This window comes from Arachis hypogaea, chromosome 19 (genome assembly GCF_003086295.3).
Source record: "Arachis hypogaea cultivar Tifrunner chromosome 19, arahy.Tifrunner.gnm2.J5K5, whole genome shotgun sequence".
Lineage (NCBI taxonomy): Eukaryota > Viridiplantae > Streptophyta > Magnoliopsida > Fabales > Fabaceae > Arachis > Arachis hypogaea.
The window spans coordinates 61,934,006-61,951,526 of NC_092054.1; the positions used below are offsets into that span (position 1 = coordinate 61,934,006).

The 17,521-nt window shown below is 39.3% G+C and overlaps 1 non-coding gene across 1 annotated transcript; it reads left to right on the forward strand.

Moving 5' to 3' along the window:
* The first annotated feature begins 8,239 nt into the window (after positions 1–8,239).
* Positions 8,240–8,346, forward strand: LOC112781675 (small nucleolar RNA R71). Its single transcript, XR_003192437.1, has one exon. It is a non-coding gene; the product is annotated as a small nucleolar RNA R71 (small nucleolar RNA).
* Positions 8,347–17,521: the final 9,175 nt, after the last annotated feature.

Genomic DNA, 17,521 nt, shown 5'->3' on the forward strand with positions numbered 1-17,521 from the left:
AAATAGGAATTTGGGTACCTACTCATGTGAGACCAGAAAATTTGAAAATCCATATGCATTGATAAATTATATTTACTTTTCTATAAAAAAAATCAAAAATAAAAAAATAAAAAAATTTCCTATAATTAAATAAATAAGCTTAGGGGACAAAATCACCCCAGCATTAAGTATAGTAAAAGATCAATGCATATGTGAAAAAAAATTAAAAATAATTTGGTACATGAGTATGTGAATACAAAAGTGGGAAAATTTGGGTAGCTAGGCATAGATTTAGAATTGTTGATGCACGGAAACTTGCCTCTCAACAATTTTCCTTCGGCAAGTATACCGAATTGTCGTCAAGTAAAAACTCACAATAGAGTGAGGTCGAATCCCACAGGGATTGATTGGTCAAGCAACTTTAATTAGAGGAATGTTCTAGTTGAGCGAAGCAGAATTTGGTTTGAGAGTTGCAGGAAATTAAATGGCGGGAAAGTAAATAGCATAAAATGTAAATGCTGAAAGTAAAGAGCTGAAAATAAATGACGGAAAGTAAATTGCAGAATCTTAAATGGGAATGAGGAAGATGCTCATAAAAGTAAGTTGCAGAAATTAAAGAGAATGGGTAAGATCAGAAATAGGGAATTCATTGGGCTTAGGAGATGTTGCATTCTCCGGATCAAGTTCATTTTCACCTCTTCCTCAATCAATGCATTCATTGATCTCCTTGGCAATCTTAAGTGATCAAATTACAATTCCTTGTAATTCAATCTCTCAAATCTTGATCAATAGCCAATTTCTTGGTCAATTGCTCATGAGAAGAGATAAAGTATGGTCACTGATTATACCACATGCATTCTCAAATCAAGTGTTGGTAGAATTATAGTCACCATATCCTTCCAACCCCAATTTGGTCCAACATGAGAAAGCATTTCTAGCATGATCTCTTCATTCCTCTTCCAAGGTTTAGAAGAGATCCAAGTATGAATAGCTTCTTTTCTAAGATAACTATCCAATTGGATGAAGATTGAAATTTTTCTAGTAAAATCAAGAGAAAAGATGGAAGAAGAATAATGAAAAATAATATTGATCCATCAAATTACAACAGAGCTCCCTAACCTAATGAAAAGGGGTTTAGTTGTTCATAGCTCTGGAAATAGAAAACAGAGATGGAAAATACATCATGAAAAGTAAACTAGAAGTGCAGAGAAAGTAAAATTATACAAAGAAAAGTTCTCCAGTCTCCAACTCCCCCAAAAAGCTACTTTTTAATTCAAAACTACCCCTATATATACTACTCTTATGATCTTCTAGTTGGTTCTTCAAGTCTTGGATATGGGCCTTTGGATCTTGAGTTTGAAGTAGTTACCTCTTCAGTGGGCTTAGCTTTACTTGCAGAGAGAAAGTGTGAAGTAGGCAGGGTATTTAGCTCAGGACGTTAGTGGCGTTAACGTTAAGTGAGAGTGTGGATTCGAGAATGTTAGTGACAATCACCTTTTTCACTAACGTTCCTAACCCAGGGATGATCCACGTTAACTTCAACGTTAGTGGCACCAACGTGACCACTAACGTTGCCTCTTGGTCCTTCACACACGTTATTAGGACTCACCTTTTCCAATAACGTTGAGAGTCCTCCCTTCCCCTGCGTTAGAGTCCACGTTAACTTAGTTAACGTGGCTCTTAACGTAGGCTTGCCAATCCTTCGAGAACGTTAGTGACACTTACTTTTGTCACTAACGTTCCAAGATGCCCCTACTTCCCACGTTAGAATCTACGTTAACTACATTAACGTGGCTTCTAACGTGGTGATGATAGCCATCTCCAACGTTAGTGACAAAGGTGAGTGTCATTAACGTTGGCTCATCATCCTTCCCTCCACGTTAGCTTCCACGTTAACTAAGTTAACGTGGGAGTTAACGTGGCTCATAGTGGCTCATTGTGGCTCATTCCAACGTTAGTGACAAAGGTGAGTGTCACTAACGTTGGCGATTATTTGCTTTCTCTACGTTAGCTTCCACGTTAACTTAGTTAACGTAGCTCAAAGTGGCTTAGTCCAACGTTAGTGACAATGGTGAGTGTCATTAACGTTGTCCATTCTTTTGCTTCCCAACGTTAGAGTCCATGTTAACTAAGTTAACGTGAAGGCTAACGTGGACAATATGAGCTTGGTCCAACGTTAGTGACAAAGGTGAGTGTCACTAACGTTGGCTCCACTTTCTTTCTTCCACGTTAGAGTTAACGTTAACTTAGTTAACGTGACTCTTATCTTGGGCTATGATGGCTTCGAGGACGTTATTGGCGATTACTTTTCTCATTAACGTTGCAAGCTAGCTCCCATTCCACGTTAGTGGTCACGTTAGTTAGACTAACGTGGCTGCTAATGTGGTTCTTTCTTGCTTCCTTTGTCCTGAAATCAAGCAATAAAGTGCATCAAAGTTCTAATCCATATCATGAGACATGCATCATCTAATTTGTCATATAATTCATGCATAATTCGCATGAAACTATGTAAAGTGCACCATGTTTGCTTGAATCAAGAGGTAAGTGAAATTCTACCCAAAACTTGCTTATTTCCTAAGAAAACGCATGAAACTACCCTAAAACAGTAAAGAAAAGGTCAGTGAAACTGGCCAAAATGCCCCGGCATCACAACACCAAACTTAAAGCTTGCTTGTCCCTAAGCAAGTACTGGAACAAGAGAATGATAAATGAAATGCCAAGAGAAATGAGTCATTATTGTGGAAGTTATGTCCTTGGTTTTATGGTGGTTTCATGCATAGCAACTTAGGTTCATTCCTTCACTGGCTTTCAGACCTTTATCATGTCCTGGAATACCCACTTGACTGCACCTTATGAAACTTTTATTCATTGATCCTTTTTGTCATTTCAGGACTTATTTGTGTTCTTAGACTAGGTGCTCTATGAGGGGGCGACTCTTTAAGATAAGCTTTCAGCCAGCACTCCCGAACCAGTTGGTTCAAGGTGCTAGGTGTTGAGACACCCCTAAGGGCTTACTCCCTCAAGTCTCTTTCCCCCATACATACACACCACAGGCACATGGTTTGTTATTTTCTTTCTTGAGACCTTGGTGTCCAGCACCTCTTTGGGTTACTAAGCGTTCTGTAGCAAAGGTTATTCTTGATAGTGGACTTTCAGCTGATAATCCCGAGTTAGTTAACCCAAGTTACCAAGTGATAAGGCACCCCTAAGAGCTTATTCATCCAAGTAAATCCCTTACACAGGAACACCACAGAAACTTGCCCCAAGATTCAAACCCTTGGTGCCTAGCCTTATTTCTTACTCTTTTTCTTTTATTCTTTAACTTTCATTTTTTTCTTTCCCTTTTTCTTATTGGGATCTTGTTATTCAGCTAGTCTTATGGGGTGTGTTTCAAGCATATGCTTCAGGACAGATAGTTACCTTCCCACCTTATTGGTGAACCAAATTATCTAATCTATTACCACACCACAAATCTAGGAACTTACTCCACAAATGAACTCTACTTTGGTCTTTGATAACACACATTCTCTTTTTATTTGATTAAAAATGAGACAAGCAACACAACAAGCAAGATGGGATTGAAAACAGGCAATTTGACTAGCAATCATAGACCTAAGCAAGGAGAATACTAAAAACAGAATTGAAAATCCTAAACTACCATGGAAGCATGTTCTATTTCATACATGATTTTTCTTATTTAAAACTTGAAAAAGATGGGACAATGAGGGAACTCCACCACCTTTTACTCATGGGGTTGCTCCTGCTCTCCCTCTTGTTTGTCCTTTTTGTGTCCACTTATGCTTCCTTGTATCCGCGCTAGTCTGGCTCTTTTCCAGTCTTCAAGTGCCTTCTTTACTGATTCATGACTCTTCTCCACCCTTACTCTTTCTTCTCGTGCTAACTCATCCTTCACTTCGTCATATTTTGTGATTCCCGGATGTACCATAGGTAGCTATCCAACTAAGTATCCAAGCCTTGCTAGCATGTTTATATGATTTCCACTTTCACTCATGTAAACCCCTTCAGAGAATGCCCTGTGCTTGTCAAAGAGTTCTGCTTGTTCTATTTGTTTTCGATGCATCTTATGTATGTGTGCACCTTGATGTGCTTGGATGTTGATTAGCTTCTGGATAGATTCTTGTTATTCATTCTGCCTTTGTTCTATCCTGTGGAAGGATTCACCCCATTATTTTCCTTGCTCTAATTGCTGCTCCATCATTTGCTTCTGCCACTCCCCTTGTTGATTCGTCCATCTAGAAAATGATTCTTCTTGGCAATTCATCATTTGTAGCTGGAGCTCCTTCTGTGCCTCTTGATTTTCCCAATATTGCCTAGATAAGCCATCAATGGCTTCTTGTATTTAGTGCATGCTTAAGGTGGCTGGGGCTTGCTCCTCCAGGTCTTGTCCTTCTACTACTTGATGGGCTGGCCTTTTCCTTGGCTTCCGTTGAGGTAGGGGAGATGCAACAGCATTCATCCGTCGGACTGTAATTGGAATGCCCTCTTTTATCCACTCGGGGTCTTCGTCTTCAAACACCACTCCATCCCTGTCGCATAGTCGGAAGATAGTGCTGGGGTAGCCTAACTTTCCTCTAGAATCGCTATTCTCGGCCCTCTTCCTAATGCCTTGGGCTATGAGTTCATGAACCTTGATCTCTCCTCCTTTGAGTATATAGTGCACCATTGTGGCTCTCTTGAGATTCACCTCTGAGTTGTTCCCGGCGGGGAGGATGGATCTCCTTACAATTTCGAACCACCCTTTGCTTCAGGAGTGAGGTCCCCTCTCTTAATGAACTTGGGTTTCCTTTCGAAATCTCGCACCCAGTCAACGCCTGGTACACATATATCTTGCACAATCTGGTCATAGTTGGGGCTGTTATCAATTCTTGAATGATAGCTCTCTTCCTCAAACGGTATAGACCGTAACTTTAATGCCCTCATGACACTCATGGGATTGAAATCCATGGTCTTTCCTCTTACAAAACTTGTGTAAGACTCATCTGCCTTATCATATCGGACAGCATTTGCATAAAACTCTCTTACAAGATTTGTATTTACCCTAGTGACCGGATCAGTGAGGAGCTCCCATCTTCTCTTTTCCACCTTCTTTGTGATTTCGGGGCACTCAGTCTTTCTGACTTGAAATCCTAGCTCATATATGATCTCTTTATCAACCATCCACCCATACTGCAACGCATGGTGAAGGGTTCTAAATTTCTTTTCATCGAAAGGGCGTTGCTCCATAGGCTCCTTTTCCTTTCTTCTTTTAGAGCTTGATGATGCCATGAGTGATTTTGGCTATGTGAAGGTGTTGGATTTCGAGAATGAGAGGTTTGAAGAAGTGGTTGTTGGAATGTGGAGTATAAAGGATGGGAATTTCGAATGTGAAAGGGGTACGGACTAAAATCACTTATATAAGGAAGTGGTAAGTGAATGAAAGGTTTGGATTGATGGAGTGGTTGTGTGATGAATGGATGGGGTTTTAGCATAGGATGAGCACAAGGATCCTCATCTTTATGAAGGAGATTGGTTCAGTCTCCAAGGATCTCATTCTTTCAATTTTTTCATGCCAACATTTCCCAATGCATTCCCCCTTGAGACACGTGTGAAATACTCTCCTTTTATGGTGGCCGAATCTTCCTTTCAATTGTCATCAATTTTCCTACAAAACAAGAAAAAATGTAATTATTAATTGTGTGGATAGTGGCAGCAAAATAAAAAAAATGGGAGCAACTACCACTTTTTTTTATAGTTTTTGTTTATAACTAACTAAGTAGTATTCATGAATGCCAACCAACTGATTAACTGAATGTGTCAGTGTATACAACATTGGTGACACCATGGGTGACACCAAACTTAGTTTGTGGCCATGTGATGTAAGATTTTTGTTCAAGGCTCTAAGAGTAACATCACAATTATGCTCTCTTAGTATGCCTTGAACACCAAACTTGTTCTTTACTATATGCTGCATAAAAGGATTCATTCAAGTGTATGTTAGGGTTGGTTTGGAATTCATGAACCTTGCATTATTAACTCTTCTAAAAGCATGTAAAACATGGGTTGCCTCCCATGAAGCGCTTCTTTAGCGTCACTAACTTGACGTTTTTTCCTTTGTCAGGGTGGCTGGTAGTGCTTCAAATCCTCCCCCCTTGCAGTAAATCTATCTCCATTGGCTTCATCAAGGATTTCCACATGTTCTAGGGAGAGAACTCTGTTGATGGTAAAAACTTTAGGTAGCTAAGATGGGATGGTGGGGAGATCGGGGGGAATAACTGGGAAGTACGTTGAGATTACTTTATCCCCTGGAGAGAAGTCCTCTGTAGGGATCTTCTTGTTCCTCCACCTCCTTGGTACCTTCTTCTTTGTTCCTTTTGATGTTGCCTTGCTCTTTGTGACCTCCTCTTCCAAAGAGATTTTGTTGCTGGTCTCATATAACTCTGGTGGTTTAGGCTCCTCCTGATTTTCCTTGAGCTGTGTCAGCTTCTGAACGCCTTGTTCATCAACTAAGGGGATTCCCAGATGTGCTGGTTGTGCTTCAATGCCTGTTTCTTCCTTCAGTATCTCACTGTGATCTTTGCTTCGTTCTTTGTTCTCTTGATCTATTTCTTGTGAGGGCTTGAAAACATTGAAAGTGAGTTGTTCATCATGAATCCTCAAAATTAGCTCCCCTCGCTCCACATCTATAAGTGCTCTGGCTGTAGCTAGGAATGGTCTTCCCAATATGATTGGGTGGAGGTGACTCTCTTCCATGTCCAAGATGACAAAGTCTGTGGGCAGGAAGTATTTTCCAACCTTCACCAGCACATTTTCAACCACTCCTACTGCTTGTTTTTGAGTTTTGTCAGCCAGCCTGATAACTACATCTGTGGGTATTATCTCATTGATCTGCAGCCTCTTCACAAGGGATAAAGGCATTAAGTTGATGTTTGCTCCCAAATCGCAGAGTCCTTTATCAAACATTGTTTCTCCTATGGCACAGGGGATGTAGAAACTCCTTGGGTCCTTCTTTTTTGTAGGCAGCTCTAGTTGAATGAGAGCACTGCACTCCTTATTCATCACTATTGTTTGTCCTCCCTTGAGTGAGCTTATCTTGGTCAGCAGCTCCTTCATATACTTAATGTATGAGGGCATTTGTTGGAGGGCCTTGATGAATGGTATGTTTATATGGAGAGATGCAAACATGTCAAGAAACTTTGAGTATAGTCTCTTCTCAACACAGCCATTTAGTAATTGGAGAAATGGTGCATAGAGTCTCAGCAGCTCCTTCTGTGTCAGCTCCTTCTATGTAATTGTGGTTTCTTGATGATTCTCCCCCTGCTTTCCTGCTGAAGTATCTTCAGGTTGTTCTAATGGGTTGTTCAGCTCTTCCTTAGTCTCCTTATTACTTATAGTAACCATCTTGCAATCTTCCCATCTGACTTTCTTTGCTTCACCTCTCAGATTTTTCTCTATGTCACTTGGGAAGCTATCAGTAGGTTTGGGAATCTTCTCGGAGAGGTATCCCACTTGAAATTCCAGCCTCTTGATGGTATCTCCCTGATTCTTGATATTGGCTCGCACCTCCTCCTTGAATACCTTATTATCTTGAATCTCTTTGCATATGCCCTCAAGTAGAGTCTCAATTCTGGAGAGTCTATCTTCAGATGATGGTGAGTTGAGAGTGGATGGGTGAGTTGGGTTATTTTGGTTTTGGTATAGATGGGGAGAGGTGTTGTTAGGGTGATGTTGATATAATCTTTGTGTGGAATGTTGGTGAGCCGCATGGTTGTTGGGGTTGTGACGTCTCTGATCTTGGCCTTGATCCTATTGATTTCCCCACCCAAAGTTTGGGTGATTCCTCCAACCAGGGTTGTAGGTCTTGGAGTATGGATCATGGGTCTGCCTGGGTGAGTTTCCAATGTAGTTGGCTTGTTCTTGCTCATCCTCTGCCTCTGCATTCACTCCTTCTTGGGTTGTTGATGAGGTGGTGATTGCTGCTACTTGGTTCCTCTCCATCTTCTTGGTGAGGTCAGCTAATTACTTGGTAATAAGCTTGTTTTGGGCCAGCAGTGCATCTACATTGTTTAGCTCCATCACTCCTCTAGTGTTGCCTCTTTCAGAAGCATAGAAATAGTCATTCTCTGCTACAGTCTCAATGACATCTATGGCTTCTTCAATGGTCTTCTTCTTGTTCAGAGATCCCCTTGATGAATCGTCTACTGCCTTCTTTGATTCATAAGAAAGGCCTTCATAGAAAATGTGTAGCTGCACCCATTCATTGAACATATCTGGTGGACACCTTCTTGTCAGGTCCTTAAACCTCTCCCATGCTTCATATAGAGTCTCACCATCTTGCTGCCTGAAGGTTTGCACCTCAGCTCTCAGCCTGTTGATCCGTTGAGGAGGATAGAATCTTGCCAAGAATTTGTTCACCACATCTTCCCAGGTTGCTAAACTCTCCTTTGGGAAGGATTCCAGCCATTTAGATGCCTTGTCCTTGAGTGAGAAAGGGAACAGAAGTAGTCTATAGGTGTTAGGATGAACACCATTAGACTTCACAGTATCACATATCCTCAAGAAGGTGGTTAGATGTTGATTGGGGTTTTCTTGGACACCTCCTCCGAATGAACAATTGTTCTGAACAAGGGTGATGAGCTGTGGCTTTAGTTCAAAGTTGTTGGCATGTATGGTTGGCCTTTGGATGCTGCTTTCGCAATTTCCTGGGTTTGGGTTGATGTAAGAACCCAGAACCCTTCTCTCTTGCCCAGCCTGATGTGCTGGACCTTCTCGGCCATGGTTGTGAGCTTCTTCTTCATGATGGTTCTCCATGTTCTCATCCATATCTGGTTCAAAGTACTCCTCCTCTTCCTCAGCACCAACTACTCTCTTTCCTCTTGCTTCCCTCCTTAATCTAAGGAAGGTCCTCTCAGGTTCAGAATCAAATGAAGTTGAAGCCCCGCTTCTTCTCCCTGTCATACAACCAACAAGGCACAAGCAAAGAAATAGATGCAGAAAGTAATTTCTACAGAAATACTGTTAGTGTGAGTGATGCAATATATCAAACAGTTAGTGGGTTAGTGGACTGAATTGTAAACAACTAAGAAAATGGGTAGGGGAAAGGGAAGAAAATAACTGAACAGAAAGTAAATTACTCAAATGAACTTAAATCAAACAAAAGAAAAATGCTCAATCTAGTTATCCTCCAATTTAATCATTGTTGATACAAAATCAATCCCCGGCAACGGCGCCATAAACTTGATGCACGGAAACTTGTCTCTCAACAATTTTCCTTCGGCAAGTATACCGAATTGTCGTCAAGTAAAAACTCACAATAGAGTGAGGTCGAATCCCACAGGGATTGATTGGTCAAGCAACTTTAATTAGAGGAATGTTCTAGTTGAGCGAAGCAGAATTTGGTTTGAGAGTTGCAGGAAATTAAATGGCGGGAAAGTAAATAGCATAAAATGTAAATGCTGAAAGTAAAGAGCTGAAAATAAATGACGGAAAGTAAATTACAGAATCTTAAATGGGAATGGGAAAGATGCTCATAAAAGTAAATTGCAGAAATTAAAGAGAATGGGTAAGATCAGAAATGGGGAATTCATTGGGCTTAGGAGATGTTGCATTCTCCGGATCAAATTCATTTTCACCTCTTCCTCAATCAATGCGTTCATTGATCTCCTTGGCAATCTTAAGTGATCAAATTACAATTCCTTGTAATTCAATCTCTCAAATCTTGATCAATAGCCAATTCCTTGGTCAATTGCTCATGAGAAGAGATGAAGTATGGTCACTGATTATACCACATGCATTCCCAAATCAAGTGTTGGTAGAATTATAGTCACCATATCCTTCCAACCCCAATTTGGTCTAACATGAGAAAGCATTTCTAGCATGATCTCTTCATTCCTCTTCCAAGGTTCAGAAGAGATCCAAGTATGAATAGCTTCTTTTCCAAGATAACTATCCAATTGGATGAAGATTGAAATCTTTCTAGTAAAATCAAAAGAAAAGATAGAAGAAGAATAATGAAAACTAATATTGATCCATCAAATTACAACAGAGCTCCCTAACCCAATGAAAGGGGGTTTAGTTGTTCAATATGAGCTTGGTCCAACATTAGTGACAAAGGTGAGTGTCACTAACGTTGGCTCTACTTTCTTTCTTCCACGTTAGAGTTCACGTTAACTTAGTTAACGTGACTCTTATCGTGGGCTATGATGGCTTCGAGGACATTATTGGTGATTACTTTTCTTATTAACGTTGCAAGCTAGCTCCCATTCCACGTTAGTGGTCACGTTAGTTAGACTAACGTGGCTGCTAACGTGGTTCTTTCTTGCTTCTTTTGTCCTGAAATCAAGCAATAAAGTGCATCAAAGTTCTAATCCACATCATGAGACATGCATCATCTAATTTGTGATATAATTCATGCATAATTCTCATGAAACCATGTAAAGTGCACCATGTTTGCTTGAATCAAGAAGTAAGTGAAATTCTACCCAAAACTTGCTTATTTCCTAAGAAAATGCATGAAACTACCCTAAAACAGTAAAGAAAAGGTCAGTGAAACTGGCCAAAATGCCCCGGCATCAATTGTATAGGGTATGTATATGATAGGTGAGATCTTAGACTAATCAAGGATTCAATTTATAGTTCACTTGGCCATACATATATCCTCACCCTTGCCTTAACCCCATTACAACTTTGAAAAGACCTCATGATATTTGCATGTGTACATTAAATAGTTGTTGATTGGTTAGATGAAGACCAAAGTCTTAGAAAGCATGACTAGAGAAGAGTAGAGTGATTAACCCCAAACACTGAGTGATTAGAGTGTATATACAAATCCAGTGAGGGTTCAATAGCTCATTTCCATATATCTATGTTTAATCACTGATTGTCTTGCAAGTTTGTGAACTCTTTTGATTGACTCAACTCAACTGTGAATGTGTTTTGATATCATTTAGCCCTTGGCTGTGCATATGTGATTCCTTGAAAAATTTGACTCAATTTAACCATATGTAAGCTTTATATATCTAGGTGGATAGTAATTAGAATTGCATGATTCATTTAGGTAGCTTGCATTTAGATAGATTGCATTGCATAGATTCCACCATTCTACCTTCACTCTTTTTCAGTTTCTCTTGAATTTAGAATGAGGACATGCTAATGTTTAAGTGTGGGGAGGTTGATAAACCACTATTTTATGATTTATCTTGTGCTCAATTGAGTGGTTTTTATCAAGTCTTTGCTCACTTATTCATATAATTTGCATGGTTTTAAAATTCCTTCCTTATTCTATGATATATGTGAAAACATGTTTCCTAGGCTTTAAAACTGTTAATTTTAATTATCCTTTATTACCATTCGATGTCGTGATCTGTGTGTTAAGTATTTTCAGGCTTTATAGGGCAGAAATGGCTTAGAGGACAGAAAGGAAACATGCAAAAGTGGAAGGAACGCGCGAAAATAATGTTTTAAAGAAAATGGCTGCGATGCACGCGCATGGATGATGCAGACGCATGCCTAGCACAGAACACGAGCGACGCGTACGCGTGACAAGAAAAAATCTCCAAATGACGCGCACGTGTGACTTACGCGTACGCGTGACATACGCACGTGTAGAAAGTTGCAGAATTTGCCCCCAGCGAATTCTGGGCTCTTTCTCAGCCCAAATCCAAGCCCGGAAACACAGAATAGAGGCTGGAGAATGAGGGAATCAATCATACACGAATCATTCATTCACAATTTTAGGTTTTAGATGTAGTTTTCTAGAGAGAGAGGCTCTCTCCTCTCTCTAGGTTTTAGGATTTAAGATTTCTCTTAGTTTATGGTTTATTCCTTCTCAATTTCAGGTTCAATGTTCCTTTAATTTATGTTCTCATCTACTTTTATTTATTCTAGCATTCCAGTTTATCTATTTCCCTTTATTGATCACTTTATGTTGCTATTTGGTTTATGAATACTTATGTTTGATTTGATTTTCTATTTAATACAATTTGAGGTATTTCAGATTTATTATTGTTTTCTCCAATTTATGTTATTGATGCTTTTATTTTAATTTAGATTTCTCCCCTTTGCTTTGGTTGAGTAATTGATGGCACTTGAGTTATCAAACTCCTTGTTGATTGAAAATTGGAATTTGCTGATTGATTTGGATCCCTCTAAAGCTAGTCTTTCCAAAGGAGTTGACTAGGACTTGAGGAATCCCATTGATTAGTCCACTTGACTTTCCTTTATTTAGTAAGGGTTAACTAAGTGGGAGCAATAAACAATTCTCTTCACAATTGATAAGGATAACTAGGATAGGATTTCCATTTCTTATACCTTGCAATGGTTTTCATGATAATTAATTTACTTTCTTGCCAATTTATTTCCTTGTTCCCTATTTCAAAAATCCAAAAAGATACTTTCCCATAACCAATAATAAATCATACTTCCCTGCAATTTCTTGAGAGACAACCTGAGGTTAAAATACTTCGGTTATAAATTTTATTGGGTTTACTTTAGTGGCAACCAAAACTTTTGTACGAAATCATTCTTTGTTGGTCTAGAACTATACTTACAACGAGGATTTATTTATGGAATTCTTTACCGATCGAAAATCTGATTCGTTTCAGTAAGGCACCGGTCACTTTACCAGTTGTACAAACTACAGCTCGCCCTCCTGATATTTGGTGGAATCGCCAAGGTGATAAGCCGAGTACCTTGGTTAACCGAAGAGCCGATTCCCAATACGAGGCAATTGAGAAATGCACAGTCCATTAGGAGTGGACATTGAAGGTTCAAAGCCAGTACAAGGCAACTATTCATCAAAATATTGCCTTACTTCATTGGGGATTTCTCGAGCAAGAACCCATTGAAGTCAATGAATCTATGGTGCGGGAATTCTATGCGAACTACCAAGCTTGGGAACCGAAGTCAGTATTTCCCTGGGGAAAGATGTTGGATACTTCCAATCAAGGTCTAGAAGCTATTCTGAATATTCCCCACATTCCACCTGAGAAGGATGATTATTTAAAGATCAAAGCAGATGTGTTCAAGGAAAGAATATCTCTGGCTCCCATTCTTGAGAGAATAGGCCATCCTAGTGCATCTTGGAAGTATAGCAAGGGGAGTAATTCTGTTCCCACTAGTATTGCTTACTCTGATTTGAATGCTGAGGCTTGTATATGGCATCAGATTATGGCGGACTACATCATCCCGAGCACCCATGCTACCTATGTCAGGTTTAGAACTGCTTTGCTACATTGGGCTATTATGGAAGGAAAACATATAGCCATTTTACCTTTGATGCGCAAATTGATTTGTAAATTAGTTGAGAAGAAAAAGATCAATATTCCATTTCCGTCGAAGGTAACGCACTTAGCAAACGTAGCGGGGGTAGAGAGGCAACCAAAGGACGTTATGTTTGAGTTTCCAAGAGGCAACAAGTTCATTCCGAGGGAAGAATTGGATGGATCATCAAAGAAAAAACCCTTGAAGAGGAAGGCACCCACAGCACCACTATCAAGTCTACCAACTTCATCGACTCCTTTACCAATCCTCCGGCCTCTTCCGGAATTATTCCGAGTCATCTTGCACGATATCCACCACATGGAGTATCTGGAGCGAAAGCGTTTTGAGTGGATAGCGGCAAAGCTAGAAGGAAGAGACCCCGGCCTAACTCCTGAGGCTTTATCCAAGCTAGTTGGGGAGGAGTGATGACAAGTCATCTTATGCTAGTTTCACAAGTATTTTTCATTTGTTTCATTAGGTTTTATGCACTTTCTTGCACAATAAGTAAGTGGTTGGAGTGGAATTTCATGATTATTTTGATTCAATCAAACATTGTTGATTTTGTACAAAAACATGAGAATCATACACAATTTAGTTGATGATTATGAATCTTATGATTTTGGTGAGACTTTGATTTCTTGTTTGGTTGATTTTAGGTGAAAAAGTGAAGAAAAAGAAGAACATTGCAGTAGAATGTAATGTTCAAAAGAAGAACGCCACGCTCAGTAGGCGACGCGCATGCGTACGGGATGCTTACGCGTCAGGAGGCAATTTTCGAAGATCCACGCGTACGCGTGCATGAGGCGTACACGTGCATGAGGCGTACGCGTGCATGACGCGTACACGTGGGTATGTTTGGCGCTCGTTTTCAAAGAGAGAGCTACGTTCATTTACTCAGCGTTTTCGGGCAAGATTCAAAGTTGGAGACAAAGTTTTGCAATCAACGCGCACACGTGCATGACCCGCATGCATCGATGGTGCATCTGAGACAAATCACGCTAACACATGGCTGGCGCTGAAGCATGAGTTAAGATTTTCCTACTCACGCGGACGCGTACATGACGTGCACGCGTGGGGCTGCGCTCACTAAGTGAACGCCATTGATGACGCGCACGCGTGAACAGAGCGCGCGAGCTTTAGGAGCTGAGGATTGATAATGACGCGTACGCGTCGATGAGCAAAAAGCGCAAAATGGCGAGCAACGCATACGCATGGAAAAGTGAACGGCTGCGCTCACTTTGAGAACGTAACGTTTCCTTGGAAGCTGCAACAAAGCTGAATTCTGATCCCCTTCATACAAGGCCAAAAGCCCACTCCAAGTACTAGAAGCCATAATTGGAAAGTGTATAAAAATCTAGGAATTTGATTTCATTGGGAGCTCTCTTTTAGTTTTCATTTTTATCATTTTAGAATTGAGATCAGATCTGAGTTTTCTTTTCTGTTTTGCTTTCTCTTTTCTGCAATCGTTACTTTCTGTTTTGGGTCTTTTGACTTCAGATTGAAGAATTCTTCTGAATTTCTTCATCTGGAGTTCTCTTTCATTTTTTTCTTTGATAGCTTTATGAATTGAAGATCTGATCATAGTTTTCTTTCTGTTTACCTTTCTTCTGCAATTTCTTCTTTTCTATTTTTGTCAAGAGAGCAATTGTGATTTGAGTTTTCTTTCTGTTTTGTTATTCTACTGCAATTGTCAATTTCTCTTTTAGGATTTTAAAGTTGATCTAATTTTCCACTCTATTTTGATTCTTCTGCAATTTTACATTTCTGTTTTGGTCCTGAATCCCTCATTTAAATTTCTTCATCTAAGAGTTCTTTAGTTTACTGCATTTTGCATTTTTCAGTTCTATTTTTATTCCCAGCACCCAAATCTCTTTATTCTTCCAGCAATTTAAGTTTCCTGTCAATTTAGATTCATAAATTTACATTCCTTGCACTTTAAGTTTCAGTTATTTACCTTCCTTGCAATTTAAGTTTTAGCTCTTTTACTTTCTTGCACTTTAAGTCTCTGCAATCTACTTCTTCTACACTTTAGATTTGGCCAATTTTCATTCTGCACTTTAGTTTCCTTGCAATTTACTCCTGTTAATCAAATTTCACTCAAATCATCAAATATTCGCTTCACTAAATTTATCGCCATACTAAAGTTGCTCAATCCATTAATCCCTGTGGGATCGACTTCACTCATGTGAGTTATTACTACTTGATGCACCCCGGTACACTTGTTGGTGAGTTTGTGTGGAATTGTTTTTTCCTCATCAAGGAGCATGATGAAGGTGACCAACCCATTCCCGAGACCACCAGCTGAAAGTGGCCCCGCAGTTCTCATCCTCCCGGTTCATAAGCATACACGGAGGGCCGTGCAGGAACTAAGTGTGAGGGAGGATCGATGACTTCGTGGGGGTAAAATTCTTGTCTCAAAACACCTTGCAATACTCTTTTAGTTCTTTTTACTAAATTTTAGTAGCTTTATCTTTATTGCATCTTGGTTGGTTTATTTGTATATATCTCTCTATAGTTCATAGTTATATGGTAGTTAATGTTTGCATGTTGCATGATAGAGTGAATAAGTTGGTAAAACACCAAGAAATTTTCATGAAATTTTTCTTAGGGCATACCATCGGTTGAATTGAAGAAAAATTTTGTTTTCCAATTTGCTTGAAGTATTCTGTTTGTGGAACATAGAAAAGAGCTAGAACAACATACCTTGTAAGATTTGAGCTCTAATAGATGGTTGCATTTTTCAACCATAATGTTTGTTCTGGTGTGATAATATTCCTTTTTTATTGTGATCATTGATTTGCATGATTCTTTATATCCTGTATTTGTTGTTTGGATGCATTAGTATGATTAATGCCATCTTTTTTGTTGAACTCACCAACCTATATGGCCAACCCTTGCACTCACCCTTGTGAATCCTTGTTGAGCCTGTAATCCCATTTTGTTCTAATTTTAGCACATTATTCCCCCTTTAAGTGAAAAACTATTGATGTCCCTGAATTACTCTTTGATTAGCTTGGATGGATTAGTGTGTATATTCTAAGTGTGGGGAAAATTGTTGGGAAGCATTGGTGATAGAGGCATGGAACTCATTGTGAAAAATTGGCAATTGGGAAATGCTCATGTGTTCTTTGTTTTAGGTCATATGCATCTCTTGTGTTAATAAAGACAAGAAATAAAAAAAAAAAACCAGTGCATAATAGAATGTGAAATAAAAAGTTGAAATAAAGGATGCATATGTTCATATTTTGAAAAGAAAGTGCATGAGTAAGGTGAGATAGGAGAAAAATTAGGGAGATATGTTGCATTGTTATGAGTATATAGGTGATATAGGATTAGGTGGACACTTAAGCTAATCAAAGAACTAATTCTTTAAGTCCACTTAGCCATATTTATCCTACCTAAACCCTGGCCCCATTACAACCCTCCAAAGACCTCATGATATTTGTTTTTCATGCATCAAATACTAGTTGATTGTTAGATGACGTGCAAATCTTTGAAAAGCATGATAAAAGGAGAATTGAGTAATTAAGCCCTAAACACTGAGCGAATTAAGAGAATACACATCCGGTGAGGGGTTCGATCGCTCAATTCTATGTTCTTACATCTCATGTTGTATCTTCTTACAAGTTGTTTGTTGATTAGTTTTGAAAAATTCAATTCAATTCTTTGGACATTGATTTTAGTGCATAAACTCTTTGCATTGGCCCCAAACCCTTCTTATGATGGATTGGAATTTCATGGTTTGTTTTACCAACTCTTAGCATAGTGCATACTAGTAAGTAATCTTTAGGATAGTTGCATGCATTTAGGTAGTACTTAAAATAAATCCTTTTCCTTTCATCTATCTCCTTTGAGTGTGTTAGCATGAGGACATGCTAGTGTTTAAGTGTGGGGGAATTGATGAATCAATATTTGATGATGATTTTTGGTTAAAATTGAATGGATTTCATCATATAAACTTGCACTTATTCCATTAAATAGCATGCATTTGAACTTTCCTCCTAATTTGTGCTTGATTATGAAAACATGCTCTTTTGTGCCTAATTTGATTAATTTTTTTCCATTTACCTTCCATTCGATGCCTTGATGTTGTTTGTGAGTGATTTCAGAGGTATAAGGTAGGAATTGCTTGGAGAGAATGGAGGAAGAGCATTCAAAGTGGAGGAAGCCTGAAGAATCAGAGGAGAAGAGCTCAGCAAAGTGTGCGTACACACAGACCTGCATGCGTACGCACAACCATTAGATCAGAGCCATGTGTGCGCGTGAGCCGCATTGCTCACGTCGC